Here is a 24800-nt window from a genome sequence, read left to right on the forward strand (position 1 = left end):
CTTTTTTAGTAATGCTTTATTTATCCGGGATCTCTTTCCCTTCCGTAGGAAGTTGGTGATTGTTTTCTCCATTTCATTAAAGAATGTCATTGGAATTTGCATCGGAATTGCCTTAAATGTATAGATTGCTTTTGGTAGAATAGATATTTTTATAATGTTAAGTCCTCCTATCCATGCGCAAGGTATGTTTTCCACTTATGTAGGTCACTTTTGGTTTCTTGCAGAAGAGTATTGTAGTTTTCTTTGTATAAGTCTTTTACATCTCTGGTAAGATTTGTTCCTAAGTATTTTAACTTCCTGGGGGCTACTGTAAATGGCACTGATTTGGTGATTTCCTCTTCGATGTTCTTTTTGTTGGTGTAGAGGAATCCAATTGACATGTGTATGTTAAGATACACTGCTGAACTCTTCTATTAGTTTCAGTAGTTTTCTGGAGGATTCCTTACGTATTTCTGTGTATAAGATCCTGTTGTCTGCAAACAGAGACCATTTTACTTCATCCTTGCCAATCTGGATGCCCTTTATTTCTTTATCTAGCCTAATTGCTCTGGCTAGGACCTCCAACACGATGTTGAATAAGAGCAGTGCTAAAGGGCATCCTTGTCTGGTTCCCGATCTCAGTGGGAATGCTTTCAGGATCTCTCCATTTAGGGTGATCTTGGCTGTTAGCTTTGTATAAATACCCTTTATTATGTTGAGGAATTTTCCTTTTATTCCTATTTTACAGAGAGTTTTTATCATGAATGAGTGTTGAACTTTGTTAAATGTCTTTACTGCATCAATTGATTAAAAAATGGGATTCTTGTCCTTTGTTTTATTTATGTAATGGATTACATTAATTGTTTTTCTAAATGTTGAACCATCCCTGCATATCTGGTAGAAATCCCACTTGGTCATGGTGAATTTTTTTGGATATGTTGTTGAATTCTATTGGCTAGAATTTTCTTGAGCATTTTTGCATCTCAGTTCATAAGAGATATAGGTCTATAATTTTTTGTGGTGTCTATACCTTGTTTTGGTATCAGGAATATGATGGCTTCATAGTATGAGTTTGGTAGTATTCCATCTTTTCCTATGCTCTCATATACCTTTAGTAATAGTGGTGTTAACTCTTCTCTGAAAGTTTGCTAGAACTCTGCAGTGAAGCCATCCAGGCCAGGGCTTTTTTTTTGTAGGGAGGTTTTTGATTTCCTTTTCAATCTCTTCTTTTGTTATGGGTCTATTCAGTTGTTCTATCTCTGTTTGTGTTAGTTTAGGTAGGTAGTGTGTCTCTAGGAATTCATCCATTTCTTCTAGGTTTTCAAATTTGTTAGAGCACAATTTTTCACAGTACTCTGATATGATTCTTTTAATTTCAGTTTTGTCTGTTGTAATATCACCCATCTCATTTCTTATTTGGGTTATTTGCTTCCTCTCTTGTTTTTCTTTTTTCAGTTTGTCCAGGGGTTTATCAATTTTGTTGATTTTTTCAAAGAACTAGATTTGGTCTTGTTAATTCTTTCAGTTGTTTTTCTGTTTTCTATTTCATTTAGTTCTGCTCTAATTTTTATTATTTGTTTTCTTCTGGTGCCTGACAATTTCTTTTGTTGTTCTCTTTCTCTTTGTACAAGTTGTAGGGAGAATTCTTTGATTTTGTCCCATTCTTCTTTTTGTATGTGTGCATGTATTGATATAAGTTGGCCTCTGAGCACTGCTTTTACTGTGTCTCAAAGGTTCTAATAGGAAGCGTTTTCATTCTCTTTGGATTCTGTGAATTTCTTTGTTCCATCCTTAATGTCTTCTATAATCCAGGCTTTTGTGAGCTGGGTATTGTTCCCTTTCCAAGTGTTTGATTTCTGTTACTGATTTCCACTTTTATGGCCTTATGGGCAGAGAAGGTGCTTTGTAATATTTAAATGTTTTGAATTCTCTTAAGGTTGCTTTATGCCCCAATATGTGGTCTATTCTAGAGAATGTTCCATGTGCACTACAAAAGAAAGTATGCTTGGTTGTTGTTGGGTGAAGTGTTCTGTATACGTCTATGAATCATGTTGGTTCATTGTGGCATTTAGATCTTCTGTGTCTTTATTGAGCTTCTTTCTAGATGTCCTGTCCTTCACCGAAAGTGGTGTGTTGAAATCTCCTACTATTATTGTGGAGCTGTCTATCTCACTTTTCAATGCTGAGTTTGTTTTATGTATCTTGCAGCCCTGTCATTGGGTGCATAAATATTTCATAGTTATATCTTCTTGGTATAAAAAAAATATTGTCCATTTAATCATTATATAGTGTCCTTCCTTATCCTTTCTGATGGATTTAACTTTAAAGTCTATCTCGTCAGAAGTTAATATTGCTACTCCTGCTCTTTTTTGACTGTTGTTGTTTGCTTGATATATATTTTCCATCCTTTGAGTTTTAGTTTGTTTGTGTCTCTAAGTCTAAGGTGTGTCTCTTGTAGGCAGTACATACACAGGTCTTGTTTTTTAATCCATTCTGCCACCCTCTGTCTCTTTATTGGTACACTTAGTCCATTTTTATTCAGGGTAATTATGGATAGGTAGGAATTTAGTGCTCTCATTTTGGTGTCTTTTTTTATGTGTTGTTGACAGTTTCTTTTTCCCACTTAATTGTATTTGCCAAGTAGATTAACTTTATATATTGTCCCTTCCTCACGTTCATTGGTTTTGATTTTGTTTCTGCTGAGTATTTTTTTCTTGTATTTTATTTTGATGAGTAGGAGAGTTTATCTCCTTTGTGGTTGCCTTATTATTTACCCCTATTTTTCTAAATTTAAACCTAACTTTTATTTCTTTGTATTGCCGTATCTTCCTCTCCATATGGAACATCTATGACTACATTTCTTAGTCCCTCTTTATTGTTTTAATGTTGTCTCCTTTTACATAATAACATCATTGTTACCCTGTTTTTAGCTTTTTTTTTTTTTAAATCTTCCTTTGCTTTTTTTGATTTCCCTGTCTGGGTTGAGTTCTGATTGCTCTGCTCAGTGTTGTAGTCTTGGGTTGATACCTCACGTTATTGATTTTCTCACCAAAGAACTCCTTTTCATATTTCGCGTAGTTTTGGTTTGGTTTTTCTGAATTTAAACTTCTGTTTATCTGGAAATGTCCTAATTTCACCATCATTTTTGAGAGACAGTTTTGCTGGATGTATGATTCTTGGCTGGAAATTTTTTTCCTTCTACTTTTTAAATAAGTCTTCCCATTGCCCTCTTGCCTGCGAAGTTTCTGTCGAGTAGACTGAGCTCATTCTTATTAACTCTGCAATGTAGGTGAGTTTTCCTTTTCTCCCTAGGTGCTCTTCCAATTCTCTCTTTGGTTTTGGCAAATTTGATTATAATATGTCTTCATGACTTCCTTTTAACACCTGCCTTATGTGGAGTTTGATGAGCATATTCCATAGATATCTTCTCATTTCTCATGATATCCAGGAAGTTTTCTGCCAACAAATCTTCAACAATTCTCTCTGTATTTTCTGTTATCCCTCCCTGTTCTGGTACTCCAGTCACTCGGAGGTTATTTCTCTTGATAGAGTCCCACATGATTCTTAAGGTTTCTTCATTATTTTTAAATTCTTTTATCTGATTTTTCTTCAAATATGTTAGTGCCAAGTGATTTATCTTTGAGTTCAGAAATTCTGGCTTCTACTTGCCCAGTTCTGCTCCTCTGACTTTCTATGGAGTTGTCTACTTCTGTAATTTTATTGTTAATCTTCTGAATTTCTGATTGCTGTCTGTGTATGGATTTTTCCATCTTCTTAAATTTTTCATTATGTTCCTGAATAATCTTTCTAATTTCTTCAATTGCTTTATCTGTGTGTTCCTTGGCCTTTTCTGTGTATTGTCTCATTTCCTTCCTGATGTCTTGAAGGGTTCTGTATATTAATCTTTGTATTCTGGCTCTGGTAATTCCAGGAATGCACTTTCTTCTAGAAGATCCCTGGATTCTTTGTTTTGAGAGTTGGTTGAAGTGATCATGGTCTGTTTCCTTTTGTGACTTGATATTGACTGTTGTCTCTGAGCCATTTATATGTTATTGTATTAGTTTATGCTTGCTAAACTAATTAGTTTATGTTTGGTAACTGTAGCATTGCTTCTTGCTTTGTTTTGTTTTGATATACACAGATGGGTTTCTTGAGTGAGTGAGCTTGATTATTTTCGCCTTTGGAGCTCTGATGTCCTGTCCCCAGATGGCTAGAGCTGTCATCAGGTGTATCAGTCTTGGAGTCCATTCACTTTTCTTGTATGAATTCAACTCCGGTGTCCAGGTAGCTGATCATCAAATGTGTGGTACATGCTCTGTCCCAGTCTTAGAGGGGCAGGCATGATTGGTGTATGTACTGGTATCTGATTGCAGCAGGGGTTCACTCTCTGATCAAGGCAGGGGGGCTGACAACTGACTCCTGAGTGTCTCTGTGGAAAGCACATCCCTCTTCCCTAGAGCGTGCAGGTGGGTGGGTTGTGCAGACCGACCATGGGCACCCAACATATTTGGTTGTAAGGACTGGGAGGTACCAGTTATCCTTGGACCCCTATTGCCGGTGGCTGGGTGACCTGAATGGAGCTGCCAGCCCTTAGGTCCCTGATGTGGGTAGGTGAGGACCTTGTTTAATGGGCAAAGTAATGTCAAACATCAAACACCCACCTCTCTGCCACACAGCAGAAATTGTCAAAGTCTTCCAACAAGGGCCTATTCTCCCAAAATAGGCCCACACTGGTCTACGCAGAAGGGAAATGTGCTCAAAGTCCATAGACTATTTATGCCTGGACAGGAGCCACTTCTGTCCTGAGCTCCCCCAGTTAGTGGAGCTGGCAAATTATTTTTCCCCCAATTGAAAATTGTTTCTTCTCCAAGGCTGGGAGGATGGCTCTAGGTGCTCAACAGGGTGTTGAGGGAATTCAGCTGCTGAAGCCAGCTTGGGGTTGTGGGGGCACTGTGAAATATATGCATGTACTTAACTTGTGCTGAGAGCGCCATTCTTCTCAGGTTCCAGAGGTGTGAGTAGGCTGTGTGGCTGGCTGCTTCTCCCTGAGGAAAGTGTGGCTGAACACTAGTATCACCCCTCCACTGCCTGAGGGCTCCCAGTGATTCATGTCTGGTACCTCCTCTCCGCTTCTGAACTGTCTCTTCCTCCCCCTGCCCCTCAGTTCATTTTCTAAGCTTGTCCTTCAAGCTCAGAGCTCCGAGCTTGTGACAAATATATGCACTTCACTTGTTTTTTCAGGTTTTTGTGGTAAAGAGGGCTCTCAGGAAGCGTGTGTCTATTCTGCCATCTTGGCTCCCGCATAGTTAACTTTTGCTTACCCCGCTGGTTTTGTGATTTGTGGTTTGTTTCCTCCCTTCCCTTCCCATTCTTCATGGTCCTATGAAGTTTAAAATTAACCTGTGTGCCTCTTGAACAAGCAGAACAACAATCAATAAGATCTGGGATAAGACAATCAGACAAGGAGGGTCCATCTTGAGAATGAAACGAGGATGGCCTCAGAAGACCTCTATGAAAACCCACAGAAGATCAACATATCTGAAATGTGGTCAGCATCCTCCCTCAAAGGGGAACTGCCATTCCCAGATTCTTCAAGCCTAGCCCCAACCCTATAAAACCATCTGGCCAGTCTCCAGCAGACAGACAGTCTTTGGAGGAGTGCTATCCCCCTTTTCTCTTGTATACCCATTTACAATAAAGGCCTCTTGCTGCTTACCTCATCCCTGTCTCAGTATTGGCTTTGCGACAGGGGGCTCGAATCTGTGTTTTGTGGTAACAATGTGACTTCTTACCAGAGCAGAGGTAGGGGAAGTGTCCCACTTATTAGGCACTGTCACAGAGACTGCTGTGTTTTATTTGTTTGTTTTGGTCACACAAAAAAGTTGGCATGAAGTAGTCAGAAAATCGACAGCTGGGCCACCTCTGGCTCCAAAATGAGCAGGCTTTCCGGTCTTCCTGCTCACTTCCTTTAAATCTGCTCTCAGCCCTCACTCTGGGCTTAGCTCCATGGTCATTTGCATTCCCATCTGATCTTCTCTACCCTTACCTGAACCCTGACTCCCAAATGCCTTTACTGCTGCCCCAGAACTGCAGCTTCTCTCTAGGCCAAAGGCTAGAGCCCTATCCCATGAGCATTCCTGTCCCTGTTTCCCCGCTGAAGTTTATGTCAGAGAAAGTATCTCAGGAATGAGAAAACACTAGATCCATGTTTGCCCTTGTGTAAAAGCAATGCAAGTATTATTTTACCAAAACCATTTTAACAGAAGGATTACTAGTATAAAACTCTGAAGAGTAAATGTTTCTTTAATCGTAAGAAAAAATTATAAATATAGTATTTGCTCTTTCTTGTATTTGTATGAATCAGAATTTTACCATTTTCTGAAAAGAAGTTTTCACTAAATCTATTTTTGCTGTCTCTGCACCCTTCACATTTCCATATCCCCACTTGCTGTTGTTAACTAACATTGAGTCGATTTTCACTTCATATCCATTACAAATGCCAATATTCTTGTTTATAATAATTCCTTCCTGGAACCAAGAACACCATGGTCCCTATCTTATTTCATCATATTTCTCTTGTAAAACCTAAACTTTGGGAAAAACTCCACCCACCACATACCTGCCTCCATGTCCCTAAAGTGGCTGGAGAAAAACACGTAATTATTCTGATTCATCTCACCATGAATTTATGCACACTACCTCAGGACTGCCTTCAGTCCTGCCTCACAGTTGTCCTTCATTTACCTGGTTCATCCACCCTTTCTCTTTTCTTTTCTCTTCAAGTTGTAACACCGACTTCTCATCCTAACTTTCAGCAAATGACCTCATTTCCTGTTTCCAGGAAGAGCTTCTACTAGCCCCCCTCATGCATATTCAGATCCACGGGCGTCTACATTCCCATATTCTGCCTTCCTTCCTTCCTATTCCTGTAGATGAGCAGACAGCCTTCTTACTTGAGGCCAGTCCCTCTGCTCCCATACCGCTGTTCCCCTCAAGGGCATTCTTGGCATTTCTCACCCCTCTTTTTTGAACTATGCATGTTCCCCTCACTTTAGCATTGTTTCTGTCATCAGGAGACATCATTTTTAAAGTCTCTTGACTTCACGTCTGCCTCCAATTTTGTCCTGTTTCTCTCTTCTCCTTTACATTAAAGCTCATTGAAAGACATTTTTGTAGTCACAAAACCTAGACCATCTCTTTTCATACACCCTAAATCATGCAATCTCCGGCATCGTTTCTATCACCAAGAACATACTTTCCAAACTCTGATTCTTCTTTTTTCCAGGTTTCGCATTCCAATCACCAGTAATTATCAGGGCATCCTGATTGCATTTCTGATCAGTTTCAGACTGCAGAACTTGGTGAAAATCTTCTAATTTTTCATCTTTAGCCTTGGTGTTGGTGGGTAAATTTGAATAATTGTCGTATTATCTGGTCTTACTTGTCGGCCTGTAGATGTTATTCTATCACTGACAGCGTTGTACTTCAGGACAAATCTTGAAATGTTCTTTTTGATGATGAATGCAGCGCCATTCCTCTTCAAGTTATCATTCCCGGTATAGTAGACCATACAGTTTTCTGATTCAAAATGATGGATACCAGCCCATTTCAGCTGACTAATGCCTAGAATATTGATCTTTATGCATTCTACTTCATTTCTGACAATCTCTCATTTTCCTAGACTCATACTTCATACATTCCCCATGTCGATTATTAATGGATGTTCAGCTGTTTCTTCTCATTTTGAGTCATGCCCCATCAGCACATGAATATCCCAAAAGACTAACTCTGTGCACCTCATTAAGGTCAACTCTACTTTTAGGAGGCAGCTCTTCCCCAGTCATGTTTTGAGTGCCTTCCAACCTGAGGGGCTCATCTTCTGGCCGTGTAAAAGACATAGTTTTGCTGCTCTTAATTGGGCTTTCAATAGCTAATTCTTTCAGAAGCAGACCACCAGGTCTTTCTTTTTAGTCTGACTTAGTCTGGAAGATCAGCTGAAACCTGTCCACTGGGGTGAACCTGCTGGTATTTGTGTAGTGGCAGCATAGCAACCAGGATCACAGCAACATGTGAGCCCCCTAAGTAAGACAAACCGATAGACGTGTATTCTGAATCTAATTTCTGGAATTTGTTTTTCAGATCTGTTGCACCCTGCTTTTATTTTTCTGTGCCTTGTACACAATGTAAATTTTATCATTTATTTCTTTAAATTAAGTCATACAGCTCCCAAATCTAAAGGCTGAGGAGAACACTGTTTTTTTTTTTTTTTTCTCTGTTATTTCAGTTGCATCACATTTCTATTCATATCCTAGTTATTTTCTTGGAAGCCAAATATCTCTGATGTCTTGGTGGTATCAGTCTTCCAAAAATTATTGATGAGGATTCCTGAGGACTTATGATGGGTGTGCCCTCTTCTAGAGCAGCTTCCTATTGATTGGGTCCTCTTAAACTAATTTCAAGGTTGGAGAGTTCCAGACACACCTAGGCCATACATACCCGGAGTGAAACTCCTTGGAAGATTGACTTTCAGACACATCTTCCCAAGGAAATCTTGCTTATTTTTTTCTGCTCATTTCCACAATGAACCTAGAGACTTTTGATAATTTTCTAGCAGCTATGAGAAGGATAGGTTCAGTTTCTCTAGTTCACACTGACTTTGAGATTACAGTCCCACTCCCTTGGTTCAAGCACAACATAGGGACCCTCAGGACTTCCACATAGGTAATTTCTGGGCCGGTCTTCCATTTTCCTGGGTTTTACAATTCCCTAGAATTAAAATTTTAGTGTATGCAGTGATTTTAAACTGTCCTTCAGGATAAAATTGTGTTTAGAGCTCAGACATTTTCCGGCCATAAATTTTTATCAAAAAGTGAACCATAAGTTCTCCATTGTAATCACTTCTATACTCTTCTTTCTTTTTTTTATATATTTCCAGTATTTTGTATTATTTCACGAGGATTGTAGAAATCAGGAAACCAGCCCTAGACCCATTTCAGTTTATTTCCTGATTTTAAATAGAAGGTCTTCTTAAGAGAAGCTACTGTTCCTAGTTTTAGAGCTCCTAAGTTGATATTAGAGCTCCTAAGTTGACTCCTTAGTCTTTTCTAGTCTTTGGCTCTTGATTTACATTGCTTGGTTTCACAACCCGCTGCCCATGCAGTTTGCTTTCACATTCAATGATGGCTTTGCAGAGACGATCCAGGCCCAGTCTGGCTGCTCAGGCTCCATAAATGGGGACTTTGCAGTATGCGTAGATCTTCATCAGGCAGATGGAGGCAGGAAGCTGGTGTTACAAGCTCCTTTCCTCATGTCCCTGTTGCTCTGGATCTCTGGTGAGAAAAGAAAAGTGCCTCAATCCCTTTAGAGAAGTATCTTTATAGAAGTGAAAAACTATTTTAGGGCATAGTAGTAAATGATGGGTCACTTAAGTTTGAAGTGTATTCCACTAAAATGCATATTTAAAATGGTATATTTTAATGTGTGTATGAAAAGCTGTGTATATATGTGTGCATGTAATTGTCTTCTCTGATTGCAAGTGCCAGTGTGGACATCATGGTAACACAGTCTCCTGTCTCTTTGACTGTGTCTCTAGGAGAAATGATCACCATCAGTACAAGCCCAGCCAGAGTGTTGGCAGCATCTTAGCCTGCTATCAGCAGAAACTAGCACAGGCTCCTAAGCTGAATATCTCCTTTGCACGTGAACCAGGCATCCAAGATTCCTGAGTGCTTTAGTGGCGGTGGGCCTGGGACAGTCTTCACCCTCACAATCAGCAGCTTCCAGGGTGAGAATGTGGTAGATTATTGCTGTTTGCAATATTGTGCCTATGATCTCACAGTGTTTCAGCCTTGAACACAAGCTCCTCCCCAGAGCTAAAGGCCTGTGAACCTTCACCGCACCAGCTGCTTCCTTCACACTCCTGAACATGTACAGTTCCTCTATCTGGCCCAGAAGCCTCATCTCCTAGAGATGGAGTTTTCTCTCCAGAGGGACCCTCCTATTCAGATAGGTCTACATTTTGAAGTGAGATATGAAATAGATGCTACAAGCCACATAGACCTGTGCACTTGTTCCAGTTAGAGCCCATTTTGGTTTGATTTTCCTTCTGTACTCAATTGCACAGTAACTCTGGATCATCCTTGTGTGCCTTTCATTTTAGTTTAAATAGGACAGATCCTGCTCAGTAGGTGCCAGAATCTCTGCTGTCTCCCAGGAGAGAAAGTCTCTATCAGCTGCAGAGCCAGAGTCTTGTCTACACTGACTGGAAACACTACTTGGGTTGTCATCAGCATCAACCCGAACAGGGACCTACAGGCCTCATTTACCATACTTCCTCTACATGTGTTGTTGTGATGTGGAGCAGGTTTCAGTAGCACTTGCAGACTAATACAGACTAGAAAGAGAGGCCTGGCGACCTACTTCTGAGAAACCAGCCAGTGAAAACCCTATGGATCACAACAATCAGATTATATTGTACATTGAATTTTCATGAGTCAGGGACTCACAAGATGGCAAGTAAAAATGAGAAAGAAACATGATTTCCTTCAGTCACTAAATTAAACTTGGGCACCCAGGGGATTAATGTAAAGGGAATTGACAAATAATGAAAAAAGAAATGGGAAAACTCTTACATGTTTCTAGAGTGATATGGTTAATGAGTTAGAGTCTGGCCTTTGAAAGAATGAATGACACTGAAAGACATGGACAGAGGAGAAAGGGGCAGTAAAATGGGAGCTTAGAGCAGGAAAACACCTTCATTGATGTTGACCTGGAAGGCTTGGCTGGAAAACAGGATCCATGGAAGGAAAATGTAAGAGAGGAATACTTCCTTCTGTGAGGGAGATTTTAAATAGGAAGGCACAAATTTAGTATTGGATTAGATCCAGAGTTATGAGGCATAATGGAAGAGAAAGGAAAAAGTCCAGGAAAAGAAGGAAATAAACCGGGAATATTCGAGAGTCAACAATGCACAGCGAAGAGAAAACTGATCTTTCAGGGTGTAAAGCACACTGGACACTACCCCAAATCAGTCATGTGATCTATCCGTGTGAAACATGCAGGTTCCTGTGATATGAAAACTCCTGACAAAGTCTACAAGAGATTTTTAGAGTTTTTTTTTCTTTAGTTTACCACAAAATGGGAGCCAGAAGAAACCACATCCCTTAATTTTCTCCTGGTACCTGCAAATACTCCAAGGAATTCGTCCGGAGGTGCAGTCCTTGGGGCAGACAGAGGAAGCGTGCATGTTCAGGGCTGAGCAGAAAGGAAGCAGCAGGTGCAGTGAAGACTCTGTGGACTGTAGCCCTCGGGAGGAGGTTTTTGTTCGAGACTGAAGCACCGTGGGTGGATCATCATAATTCTGCATACAGTAATAAACTGCAGCGTCTTCAGCCTGGAAGTTGCTGATGGTGAGAGTGAAGTCTGTCCCAGACCCACTGCCACTGAACCGGTCAGGGACCCCAGAATCCCGATTAGATGCAAAGTAGATGAGCAGTTTAGGAGCCTGTCCTGGTTTCTGCTGGTACCAGTTTAAATAGTCTTTCTTGTCGGAGCTGTAAAAAAGACTCTGGCTGGCCTTGCAGTTGATGGTGACCGTTCCTTCTGGAGATGCAGTCAGGGAGGCTGGAGACTGGGTCTTTATGATGTCCCCACTGGCACCTGTATTCAAAGTGGACAATTACCATGCCTGCATATACACACACTTTTTCATAGCAAATGAAAATATCCCCCAACACAACATCTACTGATATTAGGTATCAGCACATAATTGGTTCCAGTTTGGAAATAACCATCATTTCCCACTATTTGTAAAAATTATTTTTCAGCTCTGAAAAGATACTACTCTACAGGGATTGAACACTTTTAATTTCTCACCAGAGGCCCAGAGCAACAGGGACAGGAGGACGAGAGTCTGTGGCACCATCTTGCTGCCCCTGCCTGCCTGTTGCAGATCAGCTCCCATTGCACAGGCCCCGTTTATAATATCTGAGCAGCCAGCGTGGGTGTGGGGGGGCCTATGCAAAGCAGTCAGTGAACTGAAAGCAGATTACATGGACCACGGTTTGTGAAAGTATCTAATGTACATCAACAACCAAAAATATTGTACAAAGTATAATTTTATCACTGGAACAGACACAGCAGTGTACTTAGAAGCTCTAGTATCAACTTAAAACCTCTCACAGTCCAGTGGATTCCAACTCAGGGCAACCCCATGTGTTACACAGTAGAGCTGCTCCATAGGGTTTTCTTGCCTGTGTTCTTTATAGAAGCAGATTGACAGGCTTTTATTCCAGGGTACCTCTGGGTGTGTTCAAACTGCCAACCTTTAGGTTACTAGCCCGACACAACTGCTTGAAACACCCATGATCTAATAAATGGCTTTAGTTTTAACTTATAAACAGTTATAAACGGGCTCAGGTTCCATAAATGATGGACTAGTTTCCTCAAATCAACAGTTTTGGGAAATAATAAAAAATGCTGGGAAAAAATATCAAAGGAAAGGGAAGAATATGGGAAATTTTTGCTTCAATGTTTGATAAAAATTTATAGCTAGAAAATGTCTGAGCTCTAAAGACACTTGTATCCTGAAGGATAGCTAAAAGACACTGCAAGCATTTCAGATTGGATTCCAGGGCTATGCAAGGGCCAGAGAAATGGAAGACAGGCCCAGAATTCACCTGTGTGGAAAGTCCTCATTGATCCCATATTGAGCTAGGTCTTCCGAGGGCTCAGATCAGAAAGGAAGTGTGAACCAAAGAGAAAGTGGAACATATCATGTCCACAATGGCTAAGACCTAAGAACAGGGCTCTAGATTCATTGTGGAAAAGGACAGGAAAACACAAACAGGATTTCCTAGCAAAGTTGTGATTGAATATCTACTCTTCAAGGAGTTTCATTCCAGGTATGCATGGCCTCGGTGTGCCTGGAGCAGCTCAATCTTCAAGGAGAGACTCCATCTCTCTTACTTTGGATATGTTATCAGGAGGGGCCTGTCCCTGGAGGAGGACATTATGCTTCTTACAGTAGAGGGTCAGCGAAAAAGAGAAAGAGCCTCAAATAAATGTATTGACACAGTGGCTACAACATAGGGCTCAAACATAGCAAAGATTGTGAGGATGGCTCAGGGCCACGGAGTGTTTCGTTCTCTTGTGTATAAGGTCACTATACTAATTTGAGGGCACATAACAACAACAATAGCATGATATGAATGCAAATGTGATGCAGTAAAAATAACAGAACAAAAGGAATTCTGTTCTTTCTTCAGATTTGGGCATTATATGAGTTTATTTAAAGAAATAAATGATAATCTTGACATTGTATGCAAGGTAAAGAACACTAAAAAGGAGGCACTTCAGGTCTGAAAAAGAACCAACTGAATTTCCAGAAATTAGAAATAGAATTACCGATATTTTAAAATCAGTAGGAGACTTCCACTTGTAGGCTAAATGGAATATCAAGGATAAGATTTACCCTGAAGCATGCAAAAACCAAAAAATAAATAATTAAAATTTTATTTAATGGTTAACTCACTCAATTCCTAGTCCACCAACAGTGGTCTCAATAAAAAAAAAAAAAACCCTGGCGCTCTACTTCTGAAAAATCAGTCTTTGAAAACCATATACATCACAGTTCTACTCAGACACACATGGGGTCACCAGAAGTCCGAATCAACTCAGTGGTGAACTCTTTTTAATCTTACAGAACTAGATTGCCAGGCCTTTCTTCCAAGGCCCCATTGTTGGATTTCACCTGCTAACCTTTTGGTTAGTAGTCGAGCCCGAAACATTTGCTCTACATCACTAGCTTAATTTTAGTTTGGGGCAGAGAATCCAAGATGATATGTGGCCACTACTGCCATATTCAAAAAGTAAGTCAGAAGAGAGCACCCTACAAGATTTTCTGCCGCAACCCTGTGCTCTCAGACTTCACCATCGTACTCCCTGGCTCTTGACATAAATGTCCCCTTGCCAAACCCCACCGTGGGCTCGGCCCTGCTTATCTGAGCCTCATAAAGGAAGCCTTTTCTGAGGAATGGAACCTGAGCAACATGACACAAGAGAGAAGCTTCAGGGTGGTGACACCATCCAAATCCTCAGGCTCCTGCTCTACTCTGTTCCAGGTGAGAAGGTATTTGCAAACCTGGAAATGGAGTTTTCTCTGCAGAGTAATCCTTCTGTGAAGAGCTACAATTTTAAAAAGAGATATGAAATAAATGCTACAGCAACACAGGCCTGTCCACCTACTGCAGTTACACTATTTTGGCTGGATTGTTTCTTCTACCCCTGATTGCACAGCATCTCTGCATCATGCCCTTGCGCACACAGTGCCCTGTTGGGTGGTCTGTGGTAAGATAGTCCTCAGGCTAGGTCACAATGCAAAATCATCAAGGAACCATGTGTTCCAAGTATGTGGCTGGGACTGAGAACCAACAAGTGTCTTCGCACTCACCCAACTGACCGACTAGACAGTCAGGACAGCCCTTCTTCTGCAATGCCCTTCCAACGCCTTTTATTGGCTGGAATTTTGTTGAGGCTATTGGTCTGTAATTCTCTTTTTTTGCGGTTCCTGTGTCTGGCTTTGGTATCAGGTTATGCTGGCTTCCTGTAATGAGTTTGAGAGTATTTCTTCCTTTTTTACACTCTGAAATAGCTTTAGTAGCACTGGTGTTAACTCTTCTCTGAATGTTTGGTAAAATTCTCCAGGAAAGCCTTCTGGGCCAGGGAGTTTTTTTTTTTTTTTTTTTTTATTACCTCTTTAATTTCTTGTTTTGTTATGGGTTTATTTATTTTTTCTACCCAACGACCCAAGTTTTGTGTTAGTTTAGGTAAGCAGTGTGTTTCTAGAAAATTGTCCATTTCCACTAGGTTTTCAAATTTATTGGAATACAATTTGTCATAGTATTCTGTTATGATCCTTTTTATTTCAGTTGGGTCTGCTGTGATATTGCCCATCTCATTCAGGTTATTTGTTTCCCCTCCTGGCAGTGGGTTTGGTTTTTGCTTCCTGTTTTTCTTTTGTGAGTTTGGCCAATGATTTGTTGATTTTGCTGATCTTTTCAAAAACCCCAGCTTTCAGTCTTGTTGAATCTTTCAATTGTTTTTCTATTTCATTTATTTCTGCTCTAATCTTTTTTTCCTTTCTTCTGGTGCCCAAAAACTCCTTTTTCTGCTCTCTATTACTTCAACTTGTACGGTTAATGTTTTGATTTTGGCCCTTTCTTCTTTTTCGATGTGTGCATTTATTGCTATAAATTGACCTCTAAGCCCTGCATTTGCTGCATCCCAAAAGTTCTGGTAAGATGTCTTTTCATTCTCATTTGAAGCTATGAATTCCTTTATTTTCTCCTTGATTTCTTCTATAACCCATTAGCTTCTTTTTTTTTTTTTTCTAAATAGTACTCCAGATGAAGCTTTACTGAACAAACTAGTTTCTCATTAAACAGTACACGCATTGTTTTATGATATGGGTTAACAACCCCACAACATGTCAACGCTCTCCCTTCTGAAATTTAGGTTCCCTACTACCAGCTTTCTTGTTCCCTTCTGCCTTCTAGTCCTTGCCCCTGGGCTGGTGTGCCCCTTTACTCTTGTTTTGTTTTATGGGCCTGTCCAATCTTTGGCAGAAGGGTGAACCCCAGGAATGACTTCATTACTGAGCTGAAAGCGTATCTGGGGGCACAATCTCAGGGTTTCTCCAGTCTCTGTAAGGCCAGCAAGTCTCCAGCTCTGTCCAGGACCCTCTTTTGTGATTCCTGTCAGAGCAGGCATTGATGGTATCCAGGCACCATCTAGCTGTACTGGATTCAGTCTGCTGGGGGCAGTGGTAGATGTGGTCCTTTAGTCCTTTGCATTAATCTTTTCTTTATATCTTTAGTTTTCTTCATTCTTTCTTGCTCCTGAAGGGGTGAGGCCAGTGGGGTATCCTAGATGGGTGCTAACAGGTTTTTAAGACCCCAGATGCTACTCACCAAAGTAGAGTGTAGAACCTTTTCTTTATAAACTATGTTACTTCAATTGAGAGAGATGTTGCCAGGGACAATGGTCCCCACAGCCCTCAGCCCAGCAATTTGTTCCCTCAGGGAGTCTGGATATGTTTACGGAACTTCCATGACCTTGCCTTGTACGAGTTGTGCTGTCTTCCCTAGTATTGCATACTGCCTTCCCCTTCACCAAAGTTACTACTTATTTATTGTCTATTTAGTGTTTTTCCATCTCCACCCCTCCCCTCCCTCTTAACCTTCAAAGATTTCTTCTTTTTTGTGTGTGTAAACCTTTTTGTGAGTTTTTACAGTAGTGATGTCATATAATATTTGTCTTTTTGTGAGTAACTTATCTCACTTAGCATAATGCCCTCCGGGTTCATCCATATTAGGAGATACTTCACAGATTTATCGTCCTTCTTCATCATTGTATAATACTCCATTGTGTGTATGTACCACAGTTTCATTATCCATTCATCTGTTGATGGACATCTAGGTTGTTTCCATGTTTTTGCTAGTGTGGAGAATCGTGCAATGAACATGGTTGTGCATATGTCTATTCGTGTAATGACTCTTATTTATCTAGGATATAGTCCTAGGTGTGGCATTGCTGGATCACATGGTATTTCTATTTCTAGCTTTCTAAGGAAGCATCATATAATTTTCCAAAATGGTTATATCATTTTGCATTCCCATCAGCAGTACATAAAAGTTCCAATCTCCCCGCAACCTCTCCAACATATGTTATTTCCTGTTTTGTTTGATTGGTGACAGTAATGCCATGGGGGGTTGGTATCTCATTGGGGTTTTGATTTAAATTTCTCTAATGCCTGGTGATTGGGATCATGTTCTCTTTTGTCTGTTAGCTGCTTGAATGTCTTTGGTGAAGTGTCTGTTCATTTCCTTTGCCCATTTTTGAACTGGATTATTTGTCTTTTTGCTGTAGAGGTATTGGATTTTCTTGCAGATTTTAGACATTAGACCTTCGTCTGATTTGTAACTGTGAAATTTTTTTTCCTAGTCTGAATTTCTCTGTTTACTGTTTTGGTGAAGTCTTTTGATGAACATAAGTGTTTAATTTTTAGAAGATCTCAGTTGTCTGGCTTATCTTCTGGAGTTTGTGTGTTGTTGGTTGTGGTTTGTATCCTATTAATGCCTTGTATTAGGACCTCTAGCATTGATCCTATTTTTTCTTTTATGACCTTCATACTTTTTGGCTTTATATTTAGGACTTTGTTCCATTTTGAATTATTTTTTTTTATGTGGTAAGAGATATGGGTCCTATTTCATTTTTTTGCATATGGAAATCCAGTTTTGCTAACATCATTTGTTAAAAAGAGTATCTTTTCCCTATTTGATGGACTTTGGTTCCTTGTCGAAGGTCAGGTGAGCAAAGATGGATGGACTTACACCTGTGTTCTCAATTGTGTTCCCTTGGTCAATGTATCTATTGCTTTACCAGTACAGAATGTTTTGATTACCATACTCTAGCTGTACAGTAGGTTCTGAGGTCAGGTAGTGCTAGTCTTCCTACTCCTTCTTCTTATTATTCTTCTTTGATAGTGCTTTACTTATCTGGGACTTTTTCCCTTCCATATAAACTTAATGATAAGTTTTCCCATCTCTTAAAGAGTATTGTTGGCATTTTGATCGGGGTTGCACTGTACATGTAAATCACTTCGGGTAGAATTGGAATTTTCGCAACGTTGAGTCTCCCTATCCATGAACATGGTATGTTTTTCCATTTATGTAGATCTTCCTTGTTTTCCTGCAGGAGTCTTTTGTAGTTTCTTTGAATAGGTCCTTTACATCCTTGTTTAGACTTATTCCTAAGTTTTTAATTTTTTTAGGGGCTATTATAAATGGTATTGTTTTCCTGATTTCCTTTTCATTATTGTCTTTATTGTTGTATAGATAACCAACTGATTTTTGTATGTTTATCTTGTATCCTGGGACTGTGCTGAATCTTCCTATTAGAATTTTTTTTTTTTTAGAAGTTCCAGCACAATGTTAAATAGGAGAGGGGATAACTGGCATTCATATCTTGTTTCTGTTCTTGAGGGGAATGTTTTCAGCATCTCTCCATTAAGAATGATTTTGGTCTTTGGCTTTGCATAGATCGCCTTTCTTATGTCAAAAAATTGCCCTTCTATACCTGTTTTATACACCTATTTTGTTGAGAGTTCCTATCAAGAATGGGTGTTGGACTTTGTCAAATTCCTTTTCTGCATCTATTCAGATGATCGTGTGATTCTTATCTTTCCTTTTATTAATGAGGAGGAGTGCATTGATTGATTTTCTAATGTGGAACCATCCTCACATACCTGGTATGAGTCCTACTTGGTTGTGGAGTTTTTTTTGTTGTTGTTATATTTTGCTGAATTCTATTGGGTAGAATTTTGTTGATAATTTTTGCATCTATATTCATGAGAGAATTTGGTATGTAAGTTTTTTTTTTTTTATTCTGACGATTTTTTGTCAGGGTTATGCTGGCTTCATAGAATTTATTTGAAAGTATCCCTTCCTTTTCTGTGTTCTGAAATATGTTGAGTGATAATGGTGTAAGCTCTTCTCTGAATGTTTGGTAGAATTCTCTAGTAAAGACATCTGGGCTGAGTCTTTTTTGTTGTTGGGAGTTTTTTTCTTACTTTTTCTATCTCTTGTCATGGGCCTGTTCATATTTTCAACATCATTTTGTTTTAAGTTGTGTAGGTAGTGTGTTTGTAGAAATTTGTCCATTTCTCTAGGTTTTCAAATTTGTTGGAGTATACTTTTTCATAATACTCTGTTATGATTCTTTTTATTTCCCTTGGGCCTGTTGTAATGGTTCCCATTTCATTTCTAATTTATATTATTTGTGTCTTCTTGTATTTTTCTTTTGTCAATTTGACCAGTGGTTTGTCAATTTTGTTGGTCTTTTCAAAGAACCAACTTTCGATTGTTTTTGTATCCTCTATGTCATTTATTTCTGCTCTGATTATTTTTTCTTTTCTTCTGGTAGCTGGGGGCTTCTTTTGCTGTTCTCTTTCTATTTGTTCAAGTTGTGTAGCTAATGTTATGATTTTGTCACTTTCTCCTTTTTTGATGTTTGCATCTATTGCTATCAATTAACCTGTAAGCCCTGCCTTTGGTAAGATGTGTTTTCATTCTCGTCTGATTCTAGGAATTTTTTTTTATTCCGTCTCTGATTTCTTCACTTTCCATTTAATTGATGTTTTCCATTCTTCTTCCTGTTGTTAATTTCTACTTTTATGACATTGTGGTCAGAGAAGATACTTTGTATTTCTCAGTGTTTTGCATTTTGTTGAGTGTTGCTCTGTGTCCTAATACATGGTCTATCCTGGAGAACATTCCATGTGCATTGGAAAAGAATGTGTATGTACTTTGCAACTGTGGGGTGGAGTGTTGTATATATGTCTATGAGGTCAAGTTGGCTGATTGTGCCCATTAGTCTTCTGTATCTTTGTTGAGTTTCTTTCTAGATGTTTTGCCCTATAACAAAAGTGGTGTGTTGAAGTCTTCTACTATTATTGTGGAGCTGCCAATTTCTCTTTTCAGTGCTGTTGGAGTTTGTTTTATGTATCTTTAGCTCTGTCGTTGGGGGCATAGTTGTTTATTATGGTTAAGTCTTCATGATGGATCATCCCTTTAGTCATTACATAGTGCCCTTCATTGTCTTTTATGTTGGGTTTTGTTTTAAAGTGTATCTTAACAGAGATTAGTATTGCCACTCCTGCTCTTTTTTGGTAGTTATTTGCTTGATATACTTTTTCCATCCTTTGATTTTTAATAAATTTACCTGTTTGTTTCTAAGGTGTGTCTCTTGTAGAACGTATATTGATGGATTCTGTTCTTCTTCCTTTTTTTTTAATCCATTCTGTCACTCTCTGTCTCTTTATGGGTGCATTTAGGCCATTTACATAAAGTGTTACTACTGATAGGTGTGATTTTCTTTCTGTATTGTGTATTGCTTTTATTTTTGTGATGCTAACATTTTCTTCTTTGTTCCTCTTACTCTGCTGTGCTGAGTTCCTTTTGTTTGTGGATTTCTTTGTTATCTCTTTTGTTTATGTATATTTTGTTTTTATTGAGGCTTTATCTTTTTTATTTTGGTGAGTAGGTTCTTTAAATTTCTTTGGGACTACCTTCAAATTTACCTTTATCTTCCTAGTTTGAGCCAGTCTAGTATTACTTGGTATCACCTTGCCTTCCTCTTCGTTAGAAAGTTCTATACCTGAACTGTTTATTCCCTCTTTTATTGTTCTAACATTGTTCTCATTTACAGATTAGTCTCTCTGGTTCCCTGTTGTAATTATTTTGGTTTTGGATAGCCCTTGAAAGTTTATTTTCTATGTTGGTATCTGGCTGGCAAAATCTTGTATCCTAGGTTGAGGCTATGGTCTGATGTCATTTGTTTTCAGGATGAAGGACTCCCTTTAATAATTCTTGTAAATTTTGTTTCATTTTCACATATTCCCTTAATTTCTGTTTATCTGGAAATGTCCTAATTTCACCATCATATTGGAATGAGAGTTCTGAAGGATATAGTGTTTGTGGCCAGCAATTTTTTTCTTTCAAGGTTTTATTTATGTCATCCAATTGCCTTCTTGCTTGTGTGGTTTCCGCTGAATAATCAGAGGTTAGTCTCATTGTTTCTCCTCTGTATGTGACTTTTTGTTTTTCTCGAGCTGCTTTCAGGATTTTTCTTTGTCTTTGGTTTTAGTGTGTGTGATTGTGATATGCCTTGATAATTTTCTTTTGCTGTCTATCCCAAATGGGGTTCATTGAGCTTTTCAATGGATAACTTTTCATTTTTCATGTTAGAGAAGATTTCTGTTAGTAATTCTTCATTGATCCTCTCTGTGTTTTCCATTTTCTCTCTCTGTTCTGGCACTCTGATCACTTGCAAAATTTAGCTTTTTATTGTATCCCACATAATTCGCAGGGTTTCTTCATTCTTCTTCTGATTTTTTTTCAAAGAGAGTTGTACCCAAGTCTTTGATTTCAATTTCACTAATTCTATCTTCCATCATTTAGAACTTGGTCCTCAGCCCTTCTATGATACTGTTCATTTCTGAAATATTGTTGTTTCCTTTGGGTTTCTTACCTTTTTTTTTTTTTTATGATTTCTAGTTGTGAATGTCTTTTGGTATTTTGTTCCTGTATTATTTTCCTGCATTCTTCCATTTTTTGTCTTTTTTTCCATGAATTTTTCTACCTTTTCCATAAATTTGTCTATTTTTTCCTCATTTTTGTCTTTTTGTTTCTACCCTTAGACAGTTCCAGATATTAGAGATTTGAATTCTGTGTCAGGTAATTCTAATGCCTTTCTGCTACTGGAAATTCATCTGGTGTTTTATTTTGGATGCCTATTGGAACCATCTTATCCTTTTTTATGTTTTGATATTGTCTGCTATCTCCAGGACATTCAGTAGTCATTTTCCTCATTTACTTTTGTAGACCTGTTCATTTTGTCCTGCATTTATTATTATTATTATTTCGTTACATCTACTGGGTGGCCTGTGATTCTTTGTTGTTTTCTTGTCTATGGTCATTATATTTTTCACCTCCTTATCCAATGGGCAAGGCCAGTCACTCAGCTATGGTGCAGCAGGGCAGGTCCTGCTGAAGGTGAGTGGCTGGATGTTTTGTTTGTGGCACGTACTATGGCCAACAGAGTGGAATGGTAATAAGGGCTGGGCAGGTTCACCAGTTGCTGAGTTGTCAGCTGAGACTCATGGTGACCACATATGCGTAACAGAAGATCTGTGCTCCGTAGGGTTTTTAGTGTCTGACTTTTCGGAAGCAGGTCACCTTGCATTCTTCTGATAAGCCTCTTGTAGACTGAAACCTCCAACCCTTCATTTAGCAGCCAAGTGTGTTATCTGTCTGTACCACCCAGGGACTCCTGTGCTGTAGTTTAATAACCCGCTGCCATTGAGTCAATTCTGAGTCATAGAAATCTTTTTGGACACTGTGATTTTTCCCCAAAGCTTCCAAAGTATAATCTTTATAGAAGCAGATGCTCTACTTCCCTGGAATTTATTTTGACTCATAGTGACCCTATAGGACAGAGTTAAAGTGCTCCATAGAGTTCTGAAGGCTTTAAATCTTAACGGGAAGTGGAATGCTACATCATACTCCTGCAGAGAAACTGGTGGGTTCAAACCACAGACCTTTAGGTTAGCAGCCAAGCACTTTAACCACTGTAAAACTAGGGCTCCTTGTTAGGAGGGCCAAAAATTTGAGAGTGTAAATCCTGTACTTCTTTTTAATTTAGGAAACGCTGGTGGTGCAGTGATTAAGAATTTTGCTGCCAACAAAAAGATCGGCAGTTTGAATATAGCAAACAACCCTTTGAAACCTCTTGGGGTGATTCTACTCTGTCCTATAGGGTCACTATCAGTACCATCCCACTCCACCACAGGTTTGTTTTTCGGTTTTTGGTCCTAAGTTAACAGCACACTAGGGGGCACTCAGGTCAAATTCTTGACGTGTTTATCCTGTTTCAACTTGCAGTCCAGAATGTTTTCTGTATTTCCCTGACTCATTAAAGTGTTACTGTTGTAAAACCAAAAGAAAAGAAAGAAACCAATTCACTGCCATCAAGACAAATTCTTCCTCTCTCTCTCTGTCTATTTTTTCCTCTCACCCTCTGTTTGCCCGCAAATTTTAATCTCAGGCAACTTTCATAAGAGATCTTCCACTGTCTTTTTTTCTGTACAAGTTATGAGGGTAGAAGAGCTACTGTTATGACCAATATTAATTGCATAGTTTGAATCCAAGGTACATCAGTTTTACTGAATCTTCTGACTTTACTGTTAAGCAAGACACAAAAGATATTGCTGTTTTGGTACTCAGAAATATTATTGACAAATATTTGCTTTTTTAATATAATCAACAAGTTTAGCCCTTTTAAAAACAAAAATTATTAAAAAAATACCAAACCCATTGTCTTCATGGTACTTCCAACTAATGGTTACACCAAATGTGTCACGGTAGAAGTGATCTCCACAGGGCTTCCCTGGCTGTAATCTTTATACAAAATGATTTCCAGGACTTTCTTTGGTGGCACCATTTTGGGGGTTGAGTCACCAATCTTTCAATTAGTGGATGATGGCAAACTGTTTGTGCCACACAGGAACTATTTGAATCTTTACTTTGCTTTAAATAAATAATGTTTGTGCATTCTTGGATGGAATATTAATTCTCATAATCAGTTTTAAATTTCACGTAGGGCTGCTAGGATATTCCTCTATGAGAGAACCAAATGAGGAGGTTCCTAATTTCCAGTTAAAAGAATTTGGAAGAGCAGTTAGATCTGCCAAATTAAGTTTCTATGAAGTTCTTATACCATTTAAATTTTTGATCAACTTTGTGGTTTTTTTCCCCAAATTATTCCAAGGAGCTCAAATTTATTTCATCTGGTTTTGTATAATCTTATCTTTTTGTGTTATCTCATTCTATCTTTTTTGATTCAATTCAATTTGATTTGATTATATTCAATTATTACTGACTCTCCATTCTCCCCTTGGCTTAAGAGCTGTTGTAGAGGATTCAACATGAAAATTTCTAGAAATACTGAAATGTGAGTAGTTTATGCTTCAAAGAGCAGTAATTTTGGGTTATCCTTGGCTTGTGATCAAGAATATCAAAATTGGTCTTAAGTTTTCTCTTAAGAGAATGCTGCCATCTTTAAAGCAGAAAGTCACTGTTTCTACTTGCTAATGAAGAGATGGCATTACTATAAGACAAAGAACGGTTACTAAATAATTTATTGAGCCCTTGACTCTTGCTCACAGTTTTCAATTTTGGCTAACAGTTGATGAGACAAAGCGGTTAAGGCAGAAGCAACTGATTTCAGAGATCATTTTAAGTGATTTAATTTGGTGTTTAATTTTTCCAGAGGGTCTTAATATTTTCTTATTAAAATTCATATAATCAGTTTTTAAAATTCTTGAAACTGTTTAATATGGAAGAATATTCATGGAATTGGCGAACTCTCAGTCTTTACTCTCCATTATTCTGCAGGCAAACTACAATATCCAAATAAAGCTATTTCAAAAATAACATTTTTCTTTGTTATTTTGGCAAATCCATACAAATCCTCATGGCAAAGGCAGCTTCAGCAATAAAGTAAAAAGACTAGAATTCCCTTTTGTCCCCCAAAGTTTTCTTGGGTCCTGCAATCTCCATCTGTCAGGTGAAGCAGACTTTCTTACAACGTCGGACAAATAGACACACCTCCCCACCAAACTTTCAGGCAAGTTGTGACTTCTAAGAACGCCATCTGTTGAAGATAGAGGCCCCTTTCATCAAGGGTGAGTTTTGAGAGGGGATCTCAGATGAATTAAATAACTTTCAAGGCAGAGAATGCTCAGATACTCAATGGAATTAAAGTCCCCTTCGCGGTGAGCTTGGGATCAGCAGAAAGAGCTAGCACATGTTTCGGCCACATATCTTAAGCCTCAGTTGTGTGTCTCTGTAGGATTTTTCCATTTATTCAAAGAGAAAAGAAGGAAAAATAATTCAGACATTTGGAAACAGACTCAGATTAGGAAGATGGAGAATAGGTTCTTGAGCCACCAGAAAATCAGACACGTTAACATTTCCTCTTTTCACAGACGTTAGAGAGAACGTCTAAACTGAGAAGATAAACACTTTCACAGAGCTGTCCTGACCTCCCTGCAGTTAGAATATTTATCCATGAATGTATCCCCTAAAAAAGTGGGTGACAATTGGCAGTTATTTATAGAGGGCAATCAGCTGTAATCACAGATACCTCAGAGCCTAGGAATCCACTCAAGGTCACCTGCATGTGGAAACTTCCCTCTGCTGGGG

This window comes from Loxodonta africana, chromosome 15 (genome assembly GCF_030014295.1).
Source record: "Loxodonta africana isolate mLoxAfr1 chromosome 15, mLoxAfr1.hap2, whole genome shotgun sequence".
In the NCBI taxonomy this organism is placed as follows: domain Eukaryota; kingdom Metazoa; phylum Chordata; class Mammalia; order Proboscidea; family Elephantidae; genus Loxodonta; species Loxodonta africana.